General features: G+C 44.4%; 1 protein-coding gene across 1 annotated transcript in view; it reads right to left on the minus strand.

Annotated features, from left to right (window-relative positions):
* ULK4 (unc-51 like kinase 4) overlaps positions 1-16577 on the minus strand; it is a 542391-nt gene that overhangs the window by 460830 nt on the left and 64984 nt on the right. The window lies entirely within an intron of this gene.

The raw sequence follows: 16577 nt of genomic DNA on the forward strand, positions 1-16577 counted from the left end.
TAATAGGACTCAGGCATAACAAAACTTAGAGTGGCCCCAAAAGGGCTCAACCTACTTCTTCAACTGTTTCTAGACCAAGACTTGGTAGTTTGAAAAACTACAACTCTGGGGGACTAAAAATCACAAGGAGGCAGGGTAAAGATTGGGCCAGCAGGTAGGAAGCCCTTTAGGATCATGGCATATGATCCCAACACCTCTGAGAATTATCCCTGAAACACTGCTGTCTGTCCGCTTCCGAAATGCTAAACCATGCCAATGCAGCTGACTGGGAATCGGGTGACAGGAAAGGTGGTAAGAGAAAGAGTAAAAAGAAGTGGCAGATATAGCATGGAACAGGAAGCAAACCACAAAGCTGAGAAGAGTTCTACAGGCAGACACAATCTGGAGCTTACAGTTTATTCAGCCACTACCCCAATTTTTATAAATTTGTGGTGGTTAAGTATGGAAAGAAACTTAACGGAAGAAATGAACCCCTTTTAAATAGATCTACTGATAGGCCAACCTTCTTAGGGGATGTGGCCCTCACTCTTGACTCTCCCACCTCTGTCCCCTAGTTCACACTGTTCCATCAGCTTGTAACTCCTTTGATCCTATATCAGGACGATTTGTACTTCCCAAGTGCCTAGTACAGTGCTCTGCACATAGTAAGTGCTCAATAAATACGATTGAATGGATAAGATGAATTAGAAGGGGGAAATAGGGGTAAAAATGGAATAAAACTAAGAACACCTAATCAATGACTATAGTGAGTAATGCCACTAACTGAGTTGCTCTTGGGTCAGGAATTTAGACCCTGAAGATTATGATAGACTAAACTGCAGTTCACTACAGCAATCATTCTTTGGTGAGAGATGTGTGGTTTCCAAACATCTGGCCAGAGTTCCCTCTAGAGGCATCAGGGGAGCTGTCAGGAAGCAAAGGAGAGAACTAAATCTTCAGGTAGGCTAAGGTGCTGGTTTACTACTTTCATCATCAATAGTCATCATCAATCGTATTTATTGAGCGTTGACTGTGTGCAGAGCACTGTACTAAGCGCTTGGGAAGTACAAGTTGGCAACATATGGAGACAGTCCCTACCCAACAGTGGGCTCACCAGTCTGAAAGGGGGAGACAGAGAACAAAACCAAACATACTAACAAAATAAAATAGAATAGATATGTACAAGTAAAATAAATAGAGTAACAAATATGCACAAACATATATACATATATACAGGTGCTGTGGGGAAGGGAAGGAGGTAAGATGGGGGGTGGAGAGGGGGACGAGGGGGAGAGGAAGGAAGGGGCTCAGTCTGGGAAGGCCTTACTACTTTCACAGTAGTAAGGTGCGAAGCCAAGTTAAGGTGTTGTTTTTTTTCCCCAAAGTGGAACTTGTTAAGCGCTATGTGCCAGCCACTGTATTAAGGACTGGGGTGCATACAAGTTAATCAGGTTGGAAACAGTCCCTGTCCCACTTGAGGCTCATAGTCTTCATCCTCATTTTACAGATGAGGTAACCAAGGCACAGAGAACTGAGGTGACTTGCCCAAGGTTACACAGCAGACAAGTGGTAGAGTCAGGTTTAGAACTCAGGTCCTTCTGACTCCCACGCCTTGCTCGATCCACTAGGCCATGGGTTCTCTTGGAAAGTTACAGGACTCCCTAAAATCTCCTCTGCTCCTCTCCAATCCCTCCCTCCTTCAGCCCCCTCTTCTTCGTGACTTGCCCAAGGTCACCCAGCAGACAGGTGGTGGAGCCAGGATTAAAACCCAGGTCCTTCTGACTCCCGGGCCCGTGCTCTATCCACTAAGCCATTATTTCTATTAATGGCTGTCTCTTCCTCTAGACTGAAAGCTCACCATAGGCAGGGAATGGATCTACCAACTCCACTATATTGTACTCTCCCAGACGCTTAGTACGATGAACTACACACAGTAAGCACTCAATAAATACAATTGATTGAATCCTCCCACCACCTCCTTGCCTGACCTCTAATTACAATGACCTCAACAACTCTCATCCTATCCCAACTGGATTACTGCATCAGCCTCCTCTCATCTCTCATCCTCCTGTCTCTCCCCACTTCAGTCTATACGTCACGCTGCTGCCCGGATCATCTTTGTGCAGAAACGCTCTGGGCATGTTACTCCCCTCCTCAAAAATCTCCAGGGGCTACCAGTCAACCTACGCATCAGGCAAAATTCTTCACTCTCGGCTTCCAGGTTGTCCATCATCTTGCCCCCTCCGACCTCACCTCGCTTCTTTCCTTCTCCAGCCCAGCCCGCACCCTCCACTCCTCTGCCGCTAACCTCCTCACTGTGCCTCGTTCTCGCCTGTCCCGCCATCAACACCCGTCCCATGTCCTCCCCCTGGCGTGGAATTACATATGTTTGTACATATTTATTACTCTATGTATTTATTTATTTATTTATTTTGCTTGTACCTATCTATTCTATTTATTTTATTTTGTTAGTACGTTTGGTTTTGTTCTCTGTTTCCCCCTTCTAGACTGTTAGCCCACTGTTGGGTAGGAACTGTCTCTATATGTTGCCAGCTTGTACTTCCCAAGCGCTTAGTACAGTGCTCTGCACACAGTAAGCGCTCAATAAATACGATTGATTGATTGATTGGAATACCCTCCCTCCACACATCCGCCAAGCTAGCTCTCTTCCTCCCTTCAAAGCCCTACTGAGAGTTCACCTCCTCCAGGAGGCCTTTCCAGACTGAGCCCCCTCCTTCCTCTCCCCCTCCCCATCCCCCCCACCCTACCTCCTTCCCCTCCCCACAGCACCTGTATATATGTTTGTACAGATTTATTACTCTATTGATTTTACTTGTACGTATTTACTGTTCTATTTATTTTGTTAATGGTGTGCATCTAGCTTTACTTCTATTTATTCTGATGACTTGACACCTGTTCACATGTTTTGTTTTGTTGTCTGTCTCCCCCTTCTAGACTGTGAGCCGCTGTTGGGTAGGGACCGTCTCTATATGTTGCCAACTTGTACTTCCCAAGCTCTTAGTACAGTGCTCTACACACAGTAAGCGCTCAATAAATACAACTGAATGAATGAATGAACTACTCTCTTGGTGAAATCAACAAAAAGAGCAGCATGGTCTATTGGAAAGAGCACAGGCCAGGGACTTTGAGGACCTGGTTTCTAATCCCAGCTTGTCCACTTTGCTGTGTGACTTTGGGCAAGTGACAACTTCTCTGTGCCTCAATTTCCTCATCTATAAAATGGGGGTCTAATACTTGTTCTCCCTTCTTAGAGGGTGAGCCCCATGTGTGACGGGGACTGTGTCGGACCTCAATAACTTGCACCTACCTCAGCACTTAGAACAGTGCTCAACACATAGTAAGCACTTAAATTCCCTATCATTATCAGGCATGAACTTTCCAAAGTCATCACACCACCCCTTTCCACACTGTACTCCTGCTTCCCAGCGGTCTCCCAGGAAATCTCCTGTCGGCTCTATAAATTCACCCCCTCCTACCTTCACCTCAGACATTATCCCCTCGATCGATGGTATTTATTGAGGATTTCGTAATCACCATCAGCAGCACCATAATTATAAGATTTGTTAAGCACTTACTAAGTGCCAAGCTCTGTACTAAGCACAGGGGCTTAGACCAGAGGCAGTCCCTGTCCCACATGGGGCTCATGGTTTAAATATGAGGAAGAACAAGTATTAAATCCTCACTTTACAGATGATGAAATGGATACCGAGTGAAGTTAAGGGACTCCCCCAAGGTTACACGGCGGGCAGATGGCAGAGCCACTGTATACTGGGCACCATACTGATCGCTAGGGAGTGTACAGTAGACTAAGATACAATCCCTGTCGTCAGGGAGCTTACAATTTACCTCCTAAAAATTATGCATTCCTACTCTCCTCCCTTCCCTCATATCTCTTCAATAAATCAATGGTATTTATAATGATGGCATTTGTTAAGCGCTTACTATGTGTTGACCACTGTTCTAGGTTTTGGGATAGATACAAGCTAATCAGGTTGGACGCACTCCCTGTCACACATGGGGCTCACAGTCTTCATCCCCATTTTGTAAATGAGGTAACAGAGAACAGAGAAGTGACTTGCCCAAGGTCACACATCAGACAAGTGGTGGAACCAGGATTAGAACCCAGGTCCTTCTGACTCGCAGGCTTAAGTGCTTACTGTGTGCAGAGGTCTGTACCACACACTTGGGAGAGTACAATACAACAGAGTTGATAGATACATCTCCCCTCCCTCTCCCCCCCCACCATCCCCCGTGCCTTACCTCCTTCCCCTCCCCACAGCACCTGTATATATGTTTGTATGTGTTTATTACTCTATTTATTTATTTTATTTGTACATATTTATTCTATTTATTTTATTTTGTTAATATGTTATGTTTTGTTCTCTGTCTCCCCCTTCTAGACTGTGAGCCCAATGTTGGGTAGGGACCGTCTCTATATGTTGCCAACTTGTACTTCCCAAGCGCTTAGTACAGTGTTCTGCACACAGTAAACGCTCAATAAATACGATTGAATGAATGAATGAATTCCCTGCCCACAATGAGTTTACAGTCTCTCACAGACAACCTTTCACTCTCCAATTATTCCCTCCCCTCTGTCTTCAACGCAAGAAATTCTCCCTCATTTTGAAGAAGGCCTTTCTTTACCTGACAGTCCACTCCAGCTATCACCCCATCTCCCGGCTCCCCTCTCCAATCTATACACCTGTTGCTGCACAAATCACCTACCCAAAGCACTGAAAAGATGTCTCTCCTCAAAACGCACCTGGCTTCCTGTGTTTCTCTCCTTCAAACAAAATCTTCTACAGTTGGCCTCAAGCCTCCAAACCATTGGCCTCACCTTGCCTATCTGCTCTCTTCACCCTCTCTCCTCACCGCCTTCATTTCTCCCTAGCTAACTTTCTAGCTCTCCTGCTTCCGTCTCTCGACTCGTGCTATTCCCCTGACTGGGAACTCCCTTCCTCCCGGCATCAGGGGGACCACAACTCACCCCACATTCAAAGCTCCCCTAAAATTCCAACTCCGACAACTTTTCCCAACTTGTCTCCCTGAGTCATCTGATCCCTTCAGTGAACTGTAGCACTCACACACACACATTCTATTTTGACTAAAGTTTTGGGGCTTTCATGGTACTTGTTAAGTTCTTACAATGTGCCAGGAACTGTCTAAATGCTGCGATAGATAAAAGCTAAACAGGACGGACACAGTCCAAATCCCACAGGGGGTTCACAGTTTTAATCCCAATTTTCCAGATGAGGTTAACAGGCACAGAGAAGTTAAGTGACTTGCCCTTGGTCACAAAGCAGAGCTGGAGTTGGAACTCAGGTCCTCTGACTCTCAGGCCCACGATCTTTCCACTAAGATGTGCTGCTTGTAAATTATTTTGTGTTTGTCTTCCCCATTAGAGCACAAACTTGTGGGCTGGGAATACGTCACTTCTTTATCCTGTACTTTATCGCAGCACCTAGAACAAGCCACCATACCATGAGGGTGCTCAATAAATGCAATTTCCACTACTAAGCAGTGTGGCTTAGTGGAAAGAGCACGGGCTTGGGAGTCAGAGGTCATGGGTTCTAATCCTGGCTCTACCACTTATCAGCTGTGTGACTTTGGGCAAGTCACTTAACTTCTCTGGGCCTCAGTTACCTCATCTGTAAAGTGGGGATTAGGAATGTGAGCCCCACATGGGACAACCTGATTCCCTTGTACCTACCCCAGTGCTTAGAACAGTGCTTGGCACATTGTAAGCGCTTAAATACCACCATCATTATTATTATTATTACTACTACTTCTTCAGACACCTGTGATAGACCCAACAACCAGCATTACTTGCCAGAGAGCTGCCGACACTACAGTAATAATGATATTTGTTAAGCGCTTACTGTGAGCCAGGAGTTGAACTAAGCGCCAGGGCGGATACAAGCAAATCAAGGTGGACACAACCCTTGTCCCACGTGGGGCTCACAGTCACAATCCCCATTTTACAGATGAGGCAACTGGGGCACAGAGAAGTGAAGTGACTCGCCTAAGGTCACACAGCACACAAGTGGCAGAGTCACGATAGAAACCAGCTCTCCTGAGACCAGCAAAAAAAGACCCACAGCAGTTCAGACCTTCCATTTTTGAACAGATATCTGTTGGTAGTGAGTTTTAGAGGAAATGCTGAATACGTAGATTTCTGCCTAACAGGGACATGAAGCTACCCCAAGCTGTGTATCTGAGATAGTCTCTGTGGGATCATTTGATAAACGGAGAGCTCCCAAATGGACCATAGCAATTTTGCTCCTACAAAATAAGGTTTTAAAAGGATTCATTCAATCATATTTATTGAGCACTTACTGTGTGCAGAGCACTGTACTAAGCGCTTGGGAAGTACAAGTTGGCAACATATAGAGATGGTCCCCCAACAACGGGCTCACAGTCTAGAAGGGGGAGATGAAATTCTGACAAAGTAGGCTTGTCCACTAAGGACTTTCAATAGTCCTTAGGACTTCGAAGCAGCGTGGATGAGTAGATAGAGCATGGGACCGGGAGTCAGAAAGACCTGGGTTCTAGTCCTGACTCTACCACTTGTCTGCTGTGTGACCTTGGGCAAGTCAGTTCTCTGTGCCTCTGTTACCTCATTTTAAGACTGGGAATTAAGACTGTGATCTCCATGTGGGACATGGACTGTGTCCAATCTTATTAGCTTGTATCTACTCCAGCACTTAGCACATAGTAAATGCTTAACAAATACTATATTAAAAAAACAAACAAACATGAATACCCCAGTTTGGGGGCACAAGTTTTTTTGGGGGTGGGTTTTTTTTTTTTTTTTTTTTTTTTTAAGAGGAACTACTATGATAACGGACCCTGGACCTTCCTCTTAGTGAGGCTATCACAAGGGCTATATTTTGCAAACCTAAGGTAATTAAAGGACTATAATCACAGAAAGACCTTCAATTTGTTTTATATAGAATAGTTAAATTTACTTGCTACTATAATTTTAAAAGTGCATACTCAATATTTCTTAAATAGCAGAAGTGCAAGTAAAGCCAATTTTAAATTGCATTTCTACTTCAGGGAAAGGTTCTGGTTAGTTGTGTTTCAAATAATTTCTCTCCATCATGTCTCCCATTTCTCTGGTTCTTTCATCTCACGGAAAACTAAATGTGATGTCTTTCTAGTTTCATATGGATCACAAAATTACATTTTGTTGTAAATAGAACCCTGAACTCGTACTCTAAAAATAGTACAAAGGTATGCATGTGTACTAGTTATAATTCATAATGAAAAAAATCAGTGATTACAGAAAATATAAGATGAATATTTTTCTTCAAGGCACCAGGTAAGACAGTAAATAGACTTGCAACATTCTAAGTAATTAGGCAGAATATTTTTAAAGTATTCTGATGTGAGACAGGTTACTTGCATACATAATTCAAGCAGTCATTTCCCACCTGAATTGCACTTCAATATCCCAACCTTACCCAGAAAAGTAATTCAAAATGCCTTAACTTCTTCGTGCCACACAAAAATTGATAGCTTTAGATTCTTGCTTTTATCACTGCAAACCAGTCCGTATCTCACAAAGCGTATTAAAATGGGAGAAGAGACGCTGACCTAACAGTAAGGTACATGTGCAATATGCCCAAAAAGTAGCAATGGAAAGGCCAATAAATGACTCGCAATCCTCCTCGAGGCTACCGTATGGATCCGACCTGACTGTGCTCAGTCTTTGCTGCTAAATAGTATTTTATTGCCCACAAGAATCCTGCAGAATGCACAGAATCAACCACCTAATCAAAGTGCATTTTATTAGGGCTATTCAAATAAAACATCCAGCACTGTCAGCCGCACCTCTCTAAGCGCTCTCAGCCCCTCTCACTGTGGCCTAGCCAACAGCCTTCTCTCCTCACCTGGGGCCGGCCCCACACAATCATATTTATTGATCGCTTACTGTGTGCAGAGCACTGTACTAAATGATGATGATGATGGCATTTATTAAGCACTTACTATGTGCAAAGCACTGTTCTAAGCGCTGGGGAGGTTACAAGGTGATCAGGTTGTCCCACGTGGGGCTCACAGTCTGCATCCCCATTTTACAGATGAGGTTACAAGCACAGAGAAGTTAAGTGACTTGCCCAAAGTCACACAGCTGACAAGTTGGTGGAGCCAGGATTTGAACCCATGATCTCTGACTCCAAAGCCTGGGCTCTTTCCACTGAGCCACGCTGCTTCTCAATAATAATGGTATTTGTTAAGCACTTACTATGTGCAAGGCTCTGTTCTACGCACTGGGGTAGATAACAAGGTGATCAGGTTGTCCCACGTGGGGCTCACAGTCTTAATTCCCATTTTACAGATGAGGTAACTGAGGCACAGAGAAGTGAAGTGACTTGGCCAAGGTCACACAGGCGGAGCCAGGATTTGAACCTATGATCTCTGACTCCCAAGCCTGGGCTCTTTCCACTGAGCCACGTTGGTGCTTGGGAGAGCACGCTATAACAATATAACAGACACGGTCCAGGTCCACAGTGAACTTACAGTCTACAGCGGGAGACAGACATTAATATAAATAAATTACAGATATGGGCCCCCTCCGCCCCATCGAGGAGGTCCCATCCCGTCCTGCTTTCCACCACTCTGGCAGGAATGAGAACAGCACCTGCAGCACAAGGTCTCATACAACCCTGAGACAGGTAGTGGCTGCAGAGCCATTACTGTGTACTCAACCACGAGGATATATTCTGCTCCTCTAGTTGCAGTTCCCTATTGGCTTTTTATTTTGTGTGTCGCATATTTGTCGTTGCCTCAAGCTGTTTTCATGTTTTAATATTTCAGTCCTTCCTTCTCTCCGGCTCTCATTTCCTCCTCCTTCAGGATATCTCTAACTGGCTATCCCCCACCAAACACCTCCCACTGAACCTGCCCAAAACAGAACTCATCTTCCCACCCAAACCCTGTCTTTCCTATAATTGTAAACACCACCACTGTCTTCCCGCTCTCACAAGCCTATAACCCTGGCATTATCCTTATTTCTCATTCCACCCACACATTCAGTCTGTCACCAAATCTTGTCAGTTCTACCCTCACAACGTTAAAATCCACCCTTCCTCTCCATCTAACCTGCTACTATGCTGATGCAAGTACTTGTATCCCTCCTTGACTACTCCAACAGCCTTCTTGCTGATACCTCTGCCTGTCTCCATTACAGATCATTTTTCTACAAAAAATTTAGTCCTTGTCTTCACCCTCCTCAAGAACCTTCAAGCAAAAAGCTCCTTACAGTTAGCTTTAAAACACTCTTTCAATCAGCTCTCCCCCATCTACCTTACCTCACTGATTTCTACAACCCAACCACACCCTCAGCTCCTCTCACTATAACCTTGATCACACCTATCTTGCCACTACCTCCTTACCCATGATGTCCCCCCTCCAGCCTGCAACTCCTTCCCCCTGATATACCACAATTCACCACTCTCCCCACTTTCAAAGCCCTATTAAAATCATATTTCTTCCCGGAGGCCTTCCCCAATTAAACCATCCTTCCCCTGACACTCTCTCCCTTCTATATTGTCTATGCACTTGGATCTGTACCCTTTGAGCAACTCACCTTCAGTAACACAGCACTTATATACATATCCTTAACCTACTGGAATGTCCATCTCGCCTTCTACACTGTAAACTTATGGGCAGAGAATGTGTCTTGCATCTCTATATTAATGTACTCTCCAAGGGCCTAGTATGGTGCTCTGTGCCAAACCTGTTGTGGGCAGAAAATGTGTTTGTTATACTGTACTCTGCCAAGTACTTAGTACAGTGCTTGGTACAAAGTAAGCATTCAACAGATACAAATGGCTAGTACCATAGATTGATTCATCCATTGTCTCCAGGCCTCCCCACCTTTATTAATAGACTGTACGCTCTTCAAGAGATGAGGTCCGTGTCTAATGCCCACCTATATAAGCTTTCCCAGTACTTAGTTCGGTGTTCTGCATGCAGTAAGTGCCTGATAAATACTGCTACAAAAATACTATGACAAACTTGATAAGGCAACGAAAAACAAAAACGGGAGGAATATTGATTTAGAAACCATTAAAATTCCTAGGCTAACAAAATGTTCCTCACTTATTCTGAGAAGCTACAGAATGACATAGGTGGAAGATACACTAAGCCCAACCTCCCATTTTCAGGGAAAATTACGCTTAAACTCTCTGAGATACGAGCATCTGTCCTCCCTTCTATAGACCTCTAGAGAAAGACTTCAAAACCCCTCTCAGTAACTTATTCCAATGTCTAATAACCCCCACTGTCAGGATTTGCTTCCTCCTATCTTAAAAACGTTCAGGACATGTCACCCCATTTCTCAAAAATCAAGTTTGTAGTAGTATTTTGTGAGAAGTAGTAGTATGTGAGAAGCATCCATTTGCCCATAGTATTAGACACCAGGACTACTACGAAGTTGTGCCACAATGCAGCCTGTCTCCCCCCCCCACACACACACATATATCACAGAACTGAAGGCACACAGATTCAAGATGAATCTTTTAGATGTGTCACATTTAAGAACGATCTCGTAATTCAACTACAGCAATTGAAATGACGGACTGCCAAGTCACACAGAAATAATGATCGAAAGAAAGCCTAATTCCAAGATTCATGCGACCAGATGGAGACTCTTCAGGGGACTTACAAACAACCATGCTCTCGAGTGATCTTGCAGAGATAACTCCAGCGAAGCAAACAAAAACATTAGGCCAAGTAAAATCAATATGAACAACATTACACGTAAAACGAAGAGGGCATCAAACCACTGAAATAATAGGAGACACACTCTTTATAGCAGTATCAAAAACACTCTGGCTCATTTAGCTTCATCAATCCCGCCTAATGGATTCGAGTTGCAGAATGCCAAACAAGGGTGGTAATTAACACCAGCTTTATTTATCTACTGTACTTCCGAATGTCCCAAAGCAGCATCGGCTTCAGGTCAATCAGGTTTTCTAAAAGCAAGAAGGGATTTAAAGGTAATGACTTTGTTGATTTCTTAAATGGATCAAGCGTCTCTTTTTGTTTTTCATTCAATGCCGCTTTTTGTAGAAAGCTTCCAGGAGCATGGAACGAGTTCATTGTGCACTAGAAAACGCCTGGATATTATTTAGTCTTCCAAGGGGACACTAAAAAGAGGAAAAGGACCCCTTGCTCCCATAGCAAAGCGGCAGAAACTTCCACAATTTTAATTAACTGGCAGAAATGCAGGGGGAATATGCTGCCATCTGGTGAATAATCTGAGTCCTTCCCAGGGCTGCACGTTAGACCAAGTTCTCAAACATCTGATGAGCAACCGACTTTCATTCCTTCACTCAGTCGTATTTATTGAGCGTTTACTGTGTGCAGAGCACTATACTAAGCTCTTGGGAAGTACAAATCAGCAACACATAGAGACGGTCCCTACCCAACAACGGGCTCACAGTCTAGAAGGGGGAGACACGCTACAAAACAAAACACGTAGACAGGTGTCAATACCAACAGAATAAATAGAATTATAGCTATATACACATCATTAATAGATACAGTAATAAATATATACAAATATACACAAGTGCTGTGGGGAGGGGAAGGGGGGCGATGGGGAGGGGAAGAGGAGGAGGGGGGGGATCAAGGGGGGGCCCAGTCTGGGAAGGCCTCCTGAAGGAGGTGAGCTTTCAGTAGGGCTTTGAAAGGAGGAAGAGAGTTTGGCGCATGTGTGGAGGGAGGGCATTCCAGGCCAGAGGTAGGACGTGGGCCGGGGGATGACGGCGGGACAGGCGAGAACGAGGCACAGTGAGGAGGTTAACGGCAGAGGAGCAGAGTGTATGGGCTGGGCTGTAAAAGGAGACAAGGGAGGTGAGGTAGGAGGGGGCGAGGTGATGGAGAGCTTTGAAGCCGAGAGTGAGGAGTTTTTGCTTGATTCTAAGGTTGGTAGGCAACCACTGGAGATTTTTGAGGAGGGGAGTGACATGCCCAGAGCGTTTCTGTACAAAGATAATCCAGGCAGCAGAGTGAAGTATAGACTGAAGAGGCGAGAGACAGGAGGATGGGAGATCAGAGAGGAGGCTGATGCAGTAATCCAGTCGGGATAGGATGAGAGATTGAACCAGCAAGGTAGCGGTTTGGAGGGAGGAAAGGGCGGATCTTGGCAATATTGCGGAGGTGAGACCGGCAGGTTTTGGTGACAGATTGGATGTGAGGGGTGAACGAGAGAGCGGAGTTGAGGATGACACCAAGGTTGCAGGCTTGTGAGATGAGAAGGATGGTAGTGCCGTCTACAGCGACAGGGAAGTCAGGGAGAAGACAGGGCTTGGGAGGGAAGATAAGGAGCTCGATCTTGGACATGTTGAGTTTTAGATGGCAGGCAGACATCCAGATGGAGATGTCTTGAAAGCAGGAGGAGATAAGAGCCTGGAGGGAGGGAGAACAGGAGCGGAGATGTAGATTGGGGTGTCACCAGCGTAGAGATGATAATTGAAGTCGTTGGAGCGAAAGAGTTCACCAAGGGAGAGAGTATAGATGGAGAACAGAAGGGGCCCAAGAAATGACCCTTGAGGAACCCCTTACAGCAAGGGGATGGGAAGGGGAGGAGGAGCCTATGAAGGAGACTGAAAATGAACGTCCAGAGATATAAGAGGAGAACCAGGAGAGGATGGAGTCTGTGAAGCCAAGGTTGGATAGCATGTTGAGGAGAAGGGGATGGTCCACAGTGTCAAAGGCACCGAAGAGATCGAGGAGGATTAGGATAGACCTCACTGGGGGACTCAAACAAGGTGAACCACCCCCACAAAGTCACATCTCCTCCAAGAGGCCTTCTCTAATTATGCCCTAATGCCCCCTGTATCCCCTCCCCTCTGTTTGTCTAAGCATCCCTGTAGCACTGATGCTCACCCCAGCCCAACAACGCTTAGGAACACAGCTGTAATTTATTTTAATGCCTACCTCCCCTGTGGAAAGTAAGATCCTTGTGAGCAGGGGTCATGACTACCGGATCTGTTGCACTGCACTCTCTGAGGAGTTTAGCGCAGTGTTCTGCACACGGTAATTGCTCAATAAACACAATTGATTGACCGCCTGGGAGGATCAAGGGCTGGAAAGAATCCAAATGATGTTCTCCTCACTGGAAATGCTGTTGCCCTAGGAGGTTTGAGCCTCTATGAGTCAAGCCAGAGAGCTATTCTTGCCTGGAGAGGAGGAAGAATACGCCCAACAGACTCTTGGTATAGGACCCATACTACCTATGGAGAATTACGGTAGCGTTCTGCCTGGAACAGAGTTCCCATTAGTTAGTGTCACCTGGTGCTCAATAAATACGATTGATGATGGTGGAGGAAATCCTCCAGTGGCCCGGTACCACTTCAATCAATCCATGGTATTTATTGAGCACTTACTTTGTGCAGGGCACTGTACTATGAGCTTGGGAGAGTACAATACAACAGAAGTAGCAGACACATTCCCCACCCATAACAAGCTCGCAGTCTAGAGGGGGCAACAGACATTAATATAAGTAATTTATAATATATAAAGACATGTACGTAAGTGCTGTGGGGTTGGGGCAAATATCAAATGCTCAAAGGTCACAGATTCAAGTGTACAGATGATGCAGAAAGGAGAGTGTGCTGGGTTAGAGGGCTTAATCTTGGAAGGTCTCTTGGAGGAGATGTGGCTTTAGAGAAGCAGCATGGCTCAGTGGAAAATGCCATTATTATTATAAAGAGCACGGGCTTTGGAGTCAGTGGTCATGAGTTCAAATTCCCGGGTCCGCCAATTGCCAGCTGTGTGACTTTGGGCAAGTCACTTAACTTCTCTGTGCCTCAGTTACCTCATCTGTAAAATGGGGATTGACTGTGAGCCCCCCGTGGGACAACCTGATCACCTTGTAACCTCCCCAGCGCTTAGAACAGTGCTTTGCACATAGTAAGGGCTTAATAAATGCCATCATTATTATTATTATTAATAATAAAGCTTTGAAGATGGAGAGTGGCGGCTGGGTGGATGAGGACGGGGAGGGAGTTCCAGGCTAGGGGAAGGATGAGGGAAAGGGGTCGGCGTTAAGACAGATGAGATGGTGGCACAGTGAGTAAGCTGGTGACAGAGGAGCGGAGTGGAGAGTGTGGGCTGAGCTGTAGTAGGAGATCAGTGAAGTGAGATAGGATAAAGGTGAGCTGATTAATAATAATAATAATAATGGCATTTATTAAGCGCTTACTATGTGCAAAGCACTGTTCTAAGCACTGGGGAGGTTACAAGGTGATCAGGTTATCCCACGGGGGGCTCACAGTCTTAATCCCCATTTTACAGATGAGGTAACAGGCACAGAGAAGTTAAGTGACTTTCCCAAAGTCACACAGCTGACAATTGGCAGAGCCGGAATTTGAACCCATGACCTGTGACTCCATAGCCCGTGCTCTTCTCCACTGAGCCACACTGCTTCTTGAGTGCTGATTGAGTGCTTTAAAGCCACAGTACTTAAAAGAAGAGAGCTTGCGTAAGCACATAGACTGAGTTCTGTCTGGAGGAGAGTTCCTGTCCAGACCTGGTTGGGGCTGTTGGGGCTTGAGCCCTTCATGATGTCTTGGCCTGTGATCATTAACTACAGGACCACGGTGGATATACAGAAGGCTCTGAGGCCAGTTGGTTTATTAGGAATACTGGGAGAGGAGCCCGAGTGAAATTCACGGTAATAATTCATTATGGTTATTGGTTAAGCGCTGACTACGTGCCACACACTGTTCTAAGTGCTGGGGTAGATTCAAGGTGATCAGGTTGGACACAATCCCCGTCCCATGTGGGACTCACGGTCTCAATCCCCATTTTACAGATGAAGGAACTGAGGCGCAGAGAAAAAAAGTAACTTGCCCAAGGGCACACAGCAGACAAGTGGGAGAGCCGAGATTAGAACCCACAACTTCCGTCTCCCAGGCCTGTGCTCTTGCCACTAGGCCATGTCTCACTAGAAATCCCTAAATATTCACAACTAATCTACAAGTATAAGTTTAACTGCAAAATTCCAAAAGAGGGGGGCACTAAAGCCAAAGCCAGATGAACACTTATCCCCACATACACTTTCTTCTAAGTGCACAAATGCAAATTTTTTAAATTACTCAACAGGTTTCTAATAAGGTATTCTCATATACATCATATGCCCTTTTCCCAACTCTTCTCCAGGATAAACAACTCTAATTATTTAAACCTTTCTTCAGAAGTCTTATTTTACAGCCCTTTACCCATCTTTGAGGGTCTTCTCTGCATTAGTTATTTCTTCTCGAAGACTAGACACCTATGCTTTATTGCAAGGTTTTTGTCCCATCTATGCTCTGGCTAAATGTTCTGGAAAGTGGAACAACAACAGATTGCAACCAGTTCTAAGCACCAGCTTTAAATGTCACTAGAAATTCATTCTATTTAGAAGTTCCCAAATTAATATAAACCGAATCAATTTGTATGAGAAAAAAATACATTTGATTAGTTGTTAAATACATTATTTTATGTAAAAATGTACACTATATAGAAAGAAGGGATGCAACTAAAATGTCTCGTGAAGGTCTGATAATTAAAAAACCTAATTTACAGATCATTTGATAGTATTCATTTATATAATGTGTATTTATCTCATAGTGAATTAAAAAAGGCACTGGGGATTTTAAGCCCTTCTAAAAAGCAAAGCAATTTGGTAATAATTTTGTTTCTCTTTTACATTTTTTCATACAAAGCCTCATAAAATGACTTTTAAATGCCACATTACCTGCTGTGGTAAGCATAGCCTATAATAAAAAAGGATGATTATTTAAAATGCAGTGAATTATGGCCATCCAGAAAGACCGGTTTATATTTAGTCTTTTCAGATAGTAGTATTTATTTAAATGGCTCAGAAAGTGTTTAAAAGCAATTTTCGGCTTACATTAATATAAAGAAGGAACAGGCCTTTTGCTAACTAAACTTTACCGTATAGTACAAAAACATTTTCATTGCAGTGTGCCACCTAGACTCTCTAACATTTGATCATCATCATCATCAATCGTATTTATTGAGCGCTTACTATGTGCAGAGCACTGTACTAAGCGCTTGGGAAGTACAAGTTGGCAACATATAGAGACAGTCCCTACCCAACAGTGGGCTCACAGTCTAAAAGGGACAGACAGAGAACAAAACCAAACATACTAACAAAATAAAATAAATAAATTTGATGTGGAAAAGTGTCAACATTGGGCACATCAACCGGAAATTAGTGGTCCCAAGAACTTTATCCCACTTGTCACCTGTACCATCTTTCAAAATTTGACCTTTAAGTAACTGAAAACTCATTATTTGAATTAGGGGAAACAAAGATTATGATTCACTTTGTTACCTCACTGATGAAGCTCTGGAATTATGCTTTGGAAAAACAGCAAGGCCTAGTGGAAAGAGCCTGAGCCTAGGAGTCGGAGGAACCGGCAGGGAACATGTCTAAAAACTCTGTTTTTCTATACTCTCCCAAGCATTTAGTACAATACTCTGCACAGAACAAGCGCTCAAATCGATTGATTGATTGACCTGGGTTCTAATCCCAGCTCCGCCACATGTCTACT

Source organism: Tachyglossus aculeatus, chromosome 2 (assembly GCF_015852505.1).
Source record: "Tachyglossus aculeatus isolate mTacAcu1 chromosome 2, mTacAcu1.pri, whole genome shotgun sequence".
In the NCBI taxonomy this organism is placed as follows: domain Eukaryota; kingdom Metazoa; phylum Chordata; class Mammalia; order Monotremata; family Tachyglossidae; genus Tachyglossus; species Tachyglossus aculeatus.